The sequence below is a fragment of the Triticum aestivum genome, chromosome 1D (genome assembly GCF_018294505.1).
Source record: "Triticum aestivum cultivar Chinese Spring chromosome 1D, IWGSC CS RefSeq v2.1, whole genome shotgun sequence".
NCBI lineage: Eukaryota > Viridiplantae > Streptophyta > Magnoliopsida > Poales > Poaceae > Triticum > Triticum aestivum.
In genome coordinates, this window is record NC_057796.1 from 244,560,377 (window position 1) to 244,565,670 (window position 5,294).

General features: G+C 42.8%; 1 long non-coding RNA gene across 1 annotated transcript; it reads right to left on the reverse strand.

Moving 5' to 3' along the window:
- Nucleotides 1-537: 537 nt before the first annotated feature.
- Nucleotides 538-3,993, reverse strand: LOC123181249 (uncharacterized). The gene is made up of 2 exons (XR_006491602.1): nucleotides 2,120-3,993; nucleotides 538-2,009 (listed from the first exon to the last, which is right to left on the reverse strand). It is a non-coding gene; the product is annotated as an uncharacterized lncRNA (long non-coding RNA).
- Nucleotides 3,994-5,294: the final 1,301 nt, after the last annotated feature.

A 5,294-nucleotide genomic window follows, 5' to 3' on the forward strand; every position in this document is an offset into this window, starting at 1 on the left:
TGTTCCTACACACGCAGAGCAAAAATTTTGCACAGGTCAAAATGTTTAAGTTTTTCTTCTGAAAATTTGCACGTATCATTTGGGTGTGACAATGAATTTTTTGACATTTCTAAAATTCATTTTTTTTTTGGTACGCAGGAGCCTGGCTCCCTCGAGCCAAAATGGATTTCCGCCTTCGTAGCTGAATTTGTGCGCTTCTTTTTGTGTGTGCAGGTTGCATCTGCGTCATATGTGGAGAATTAATCGAGTTCTGCAATGAAAACGGCAACACTTTGCAAGTCTTCTTGTGGGTGATGGTCCGAACTCCAAAGCCTATGGAATGAAATGCCAGTAGTTTGTATTTGTAACGTTGAAGTTGTCTATTGTATGCAAAGAGAACACTATTATTTTCTTGATGGATCATCAACGTTGTCTTACTCTGTAATGTGCACCGAAAATACCAGTGATTCAGCATATACGTGCAATGTGCATTAAGTGTATGCTGCATATTTCTTGGAACCTAACACAAGGCAGTTTGCCCACTTTGGCATCTCACTCTCACATAAAAGTAGTTTGACCAGCATGACATTACTGCCCAAATAATAAGAGCACACGGTTCATTACAAGTTTACACAAAAGAGAAAGCTTTACTGCAACACACTACTACTAAATAAGAATCAATCTTCGAAGACAAGCCACCTGCGCCTTCTAACCAGAAACCAATGGCACTTCTTCATAGCTTCAAAATGCACAACAAAGGTGAAGTGCTATTTAGGAAGAACCTAGTGCTTATATTGGTTCACGTTGCCCTCACAAAGAGCTGACTATACTACAGATCATACTATACAAGAGTGACCACTACATCATTTAAGTAAATGAATTGTACCCAGGATACATCATCAGATCACACCATTTACAATAATAAATATTACCAGCGAAGAAATAATACCAATTGACAAAAAATACCTTTGGTTATTAGACTTGTTTGAGTTGATGAGTCGGTGTCCGTGTCGCCAGCTACTTGTAATGGTATGGCTAACTGCAGATTGTATAACATCGCTCTTTGTATCATGATTTTGCCTCATACTCGGCTTGTACTCACGATTTCTTCGTAGGTAGGCATCTCGCTATTCTTGTATCTTTCAAAATTATTACTATAATGCTTTTTATCAAAAGCATTGTTGTCCCAACACTTCTACATTTAGTCAAGGTAGTATCATGATCTCTATATACAGCAGATGCATTTATTGGGCGCTGAGTTCTAGCAACAGAATGGCCAACATATTGGAGAAAGACTTGGGCTGAAGTGGATGCTTGGAGGCAACCTGTGAACACTTATTTAAAGTTCTAACTGTTCACATATCATATTCTACAAAGAAGTGTTGTATATGTTGATTATATACAAACTCCATACCATGTTTCTCTTTTGATAATCTTGGGAAAACAACCAAATTTTTAATACTACTTTCTTGAAATGGTGTACATGCTTGTAGAACTAAATGATTGTTTGAGTTTCCCTTGCCTTCCTTCATAGATGATTTATTTAATAGATGACTAATCATGCACAAATTAAATCGAGTTGCTGCATCATAGAGTATATCATCAAAAAAATTGGTACAAAAATTACATGGCAGCATATATGATTGGACAGAAAAAGACATTGAAAAGCTTTGTAGGCATAAACACAAAGACTTGGTGGTCAAGATTTAAGATTTCAGGGCATTAACAGATTTCTCCTCAACTAGAAAGCACAGAGCATCAAAATAGAAAATTAAAAGCCTTGTGCGCATAAACACAAACACTTGATGGTCAGAAATTGAGATTGTGACCTGTTTTCCAACTTTGCGAAGAAATAACTTCTCCTTGGATGGCGTCAGCTAGAACTTGCACACCAAATTTCAGAGCCTCCACTTTCGCCTCCTCAGCCCCTTCCACATTACTGATTTGCCGGCCAGCAGATAGAACCACAGATCCCAGATGATTCCTAACCACCATCCCGATGTATGTCTGGCTAGTCTCCGCCATGAGACCTGCATCAAAATTTAGTTTCAAACAACTGGCAGGATCGGGTTCCCCGTAACTTGGCTTCTTGAACAGTGTATATGGTCAGGTGTTTTTTCAGGGAATAAATCAGCCCTACCTTTACCGTTATCCTTTGTGAGTGCACACTGGTTGTACCTGTGCAGAAATTTCACCAAGGCAGATACTCGTGCACACAATTTTAAATATGGGCAAACTGAAGTTAAACATCATTTAGCACACAAGCTGAATTGAAATATTCAGTCATTAGGTCGAAGTTGGATATATTTGTATCCCTGAACTTGTCAACAATTATGTGAAGATTTATGGAAAGCTTCATCAACTTATTGAAGGAATCCATGGAGCTTCATCTCAGATCGGTTACGGGCCACAAAGGCTATGGACACAACACAGTTCATTAGCCAATCCTAACCAGTGCTGGTAGCATCAATTAATAACCTGGCATCTCTGTATATACAAAGGCCGTCTAAAAATCCAAAAGGATCTTCAAGACCACTCTCTAACCATCAGAGGGGCATAAAGAGAGAGATTCCAAACAAAGTAATTGGGAAGGGGGCTAAGCAACAAGAGAGCAATAACAATTCAGGCTCATCTGCTAGACTGGAGTTTAGAGCCTTTGAGAAATAAAAAATGGTTAATGAGACTAATAATTAGGCATGTTCAGAATTTCTTCAAAATTAGATGGTGCAAGGTTTATTTGCAAGTCTACCAAGTGTGAGGAATCAGTCAAAACCTTGTGACCTGAGTTGGGGTGCAGATAATATCAACCTGTATATCATGAATTAGCAGCTAATTTTCAACTTGAATGCCATCCACTGATTGCTTGTCATGTACTGTACTCGTAGACAAAATTGGAAGCTAAAACTACTGGATTGGTGATTAGTGAAGGATTACATGAACAAAAATTTATCAAATAGAAACTAATGATGCACAAACAGTGTCTGTTTTTACCAATGCATAGTAAGAGCAAACGGCAAGAAGGATTGCATTTCAGTAATATTCTTCACCTCGTATATTCTGCATTGAATTTATTGGTTGATCTACTTTCTTTTTTAAATGTTGGATTAATCTACATTCTCATCCATTCTACACATGCATAATATAGGAATTTCAGCAAGCACCTAGCGAGCACATAACAACCAAATAAAAAGGTTGATAAGAGGGAGAGGAACATCGTTATATTAATAGATATAAAAGTCTACAAACGCTGAGCAAATAGAAATCCAACAAACACAGTACGAACCAGAGAATCCCTCACCGTCCGTCCGTCCCCACGTTGAAGAAGACCAAGTGACTGCGGCTGCCAGGTTGCGTCTTCTCAGCACGTCTATGGTAGAGAAAAGTTGACCCGAGAAAGAAAGGCATTACCTGCATGTTAAGAACGCACCATCTAGGAGAAAAAGTAATAAACCTAATCTCCTGTTATGTGCACGGCAGCATTATATATGAAGTTGTGCTATCAAATAGTATAACAGTAGCAGCCTAGGTCGCCGCCATTGCGGGCGGAGGATCAGTCGGAATCCTGCGCGGCGAGGTCAATGAAGGAGGCGCGGCCGGCGAGGATCTGGTCGTGGAGCTCGCCGATGCGCACGGGAGCGGCGTGGTGGCGGAGATGACCCGGCCCTAGGGGTCCTTCCAGGACGCCTTGCACCGTGACCCCTTGTGCTTGATCAGGATGTGTGGTGCCCGCATCATCTCCTTCCCCCCGGCCGCCGCCGCCATCTCTCCCTTCCTCCGCCGCTTCGATCCCTTCGGGTGGTTGGCTCCGTTCGCTCAGGCTAGCAGAGGAGTAGCGGCGGGCGGCCGCGACGGGAGGTGGTGGGGGCGGCAGCGACGGGCGGCGGCGTTTGAGGGAGGAAGATGGGGGAGGGGATCGGCGGCAGCTGCGAGGGCGAGGGCAGCGGCTTGATGTGCGAGGGCGACGGCGAAGGATCTGGTGTGGCGTCGCTCGAGGGCAAAGGCTTCGCTCGCTTGTTCGCACGTTGCCAGACGTTTTTTTTCGCTGGTTTTCTTTGGTAGGTTTTTTTTCGTTGGTTAATTTTCGTAGGTTTTTTTCCTTCGCTTGTAGATGGATGCGACGGGAGGTGTGGCCCTGTACTGCGTGGGGGCATCGCGACTGGTTTTTTTTGGTTTGATGCGGCTAACAGTGAGGTGGGATGAGGGACGAAAAAAAACCATGGTAGGTGGGATGAAAATTAACCGCAGAGACTATCAACTGAGGCATTAAGAGTAGAGATTTGGAACAATAAATACCAAGATCTAGAGATTGCTATACAGAGTAAGAAAACCATGAACTTACGAACTATGTCAAGATATGAAAGACAACCCTTCATGATACGGCGAGAGAAATGATACTGCATGGGGCGTGTTTTCGAAGATACGGACAACCTGGTTAATGTCCCACTCCCATTGATCCTTATCACGTAATAATGTGCCATTGCTAATTCATGATCTATGAAATACACACTCTCCTTTTTCTTCTCCGCACGATCAATCCCCTGAGAGGGATAAAATACAGTTAGTTGTTTATCATTTACGACCTTGTATAGAGAAGTTGATCAGAGTTTGTTAAGTACTTACAAAATTAGGCATCTAACAAGAGTGGCATCGAGCATGTTGAAGTTGAAGAAGAGATCTCAAACCCACATCAATGGAACCCAGATCGTGTCGGAAATGATCTCTGTTGTAGTAGACTAGCAGAACATGATGACCTGCTGGCATTTGATCCATGTAATATTTATGTAAAGCACGGCAACTGGAACTACACTCATGAAAGCATGTGCCAACAAGAAATGGCAGTCCATGGACGTAATTATGTGCTTCAAGTACGTCTGCTTTATTTTTAGCAAGCATTGCATTGAATTATGCACCGTCCATGTTGTCAGAACCAATATTACCCTCCAATTCGAACAACTTGTTGGCAATTTGGTTCTGGGCGATGAGTGCCTTAAGTAGGAGGCTATCGTTCTCATTCCTCCTCGGTCTCGGGGCTCACCTCCTCACGGGTGCAGCCTTTTTGTCTGCTTCCTTCTTAGTACTTGAAGCCCTTCTGGTGCAAGGTCTGGATGGTTGAAAGGCGAACTAATGAGCATACGGTAAAGCTACGATGGACTGCTTAGCAGACGGTTTAGCTACGCCAGACTACTGAGCTGGCGATGCTGCTATGACGGACTGTTGGGCTGTAGGAGTAGAGGCATCGGACTGATGACCAGGCATTGAAACTATGTCGGGTTTCTGCGCAGGTGGTGCCAACTTGTGGGTGTGCTGAGGAGGCT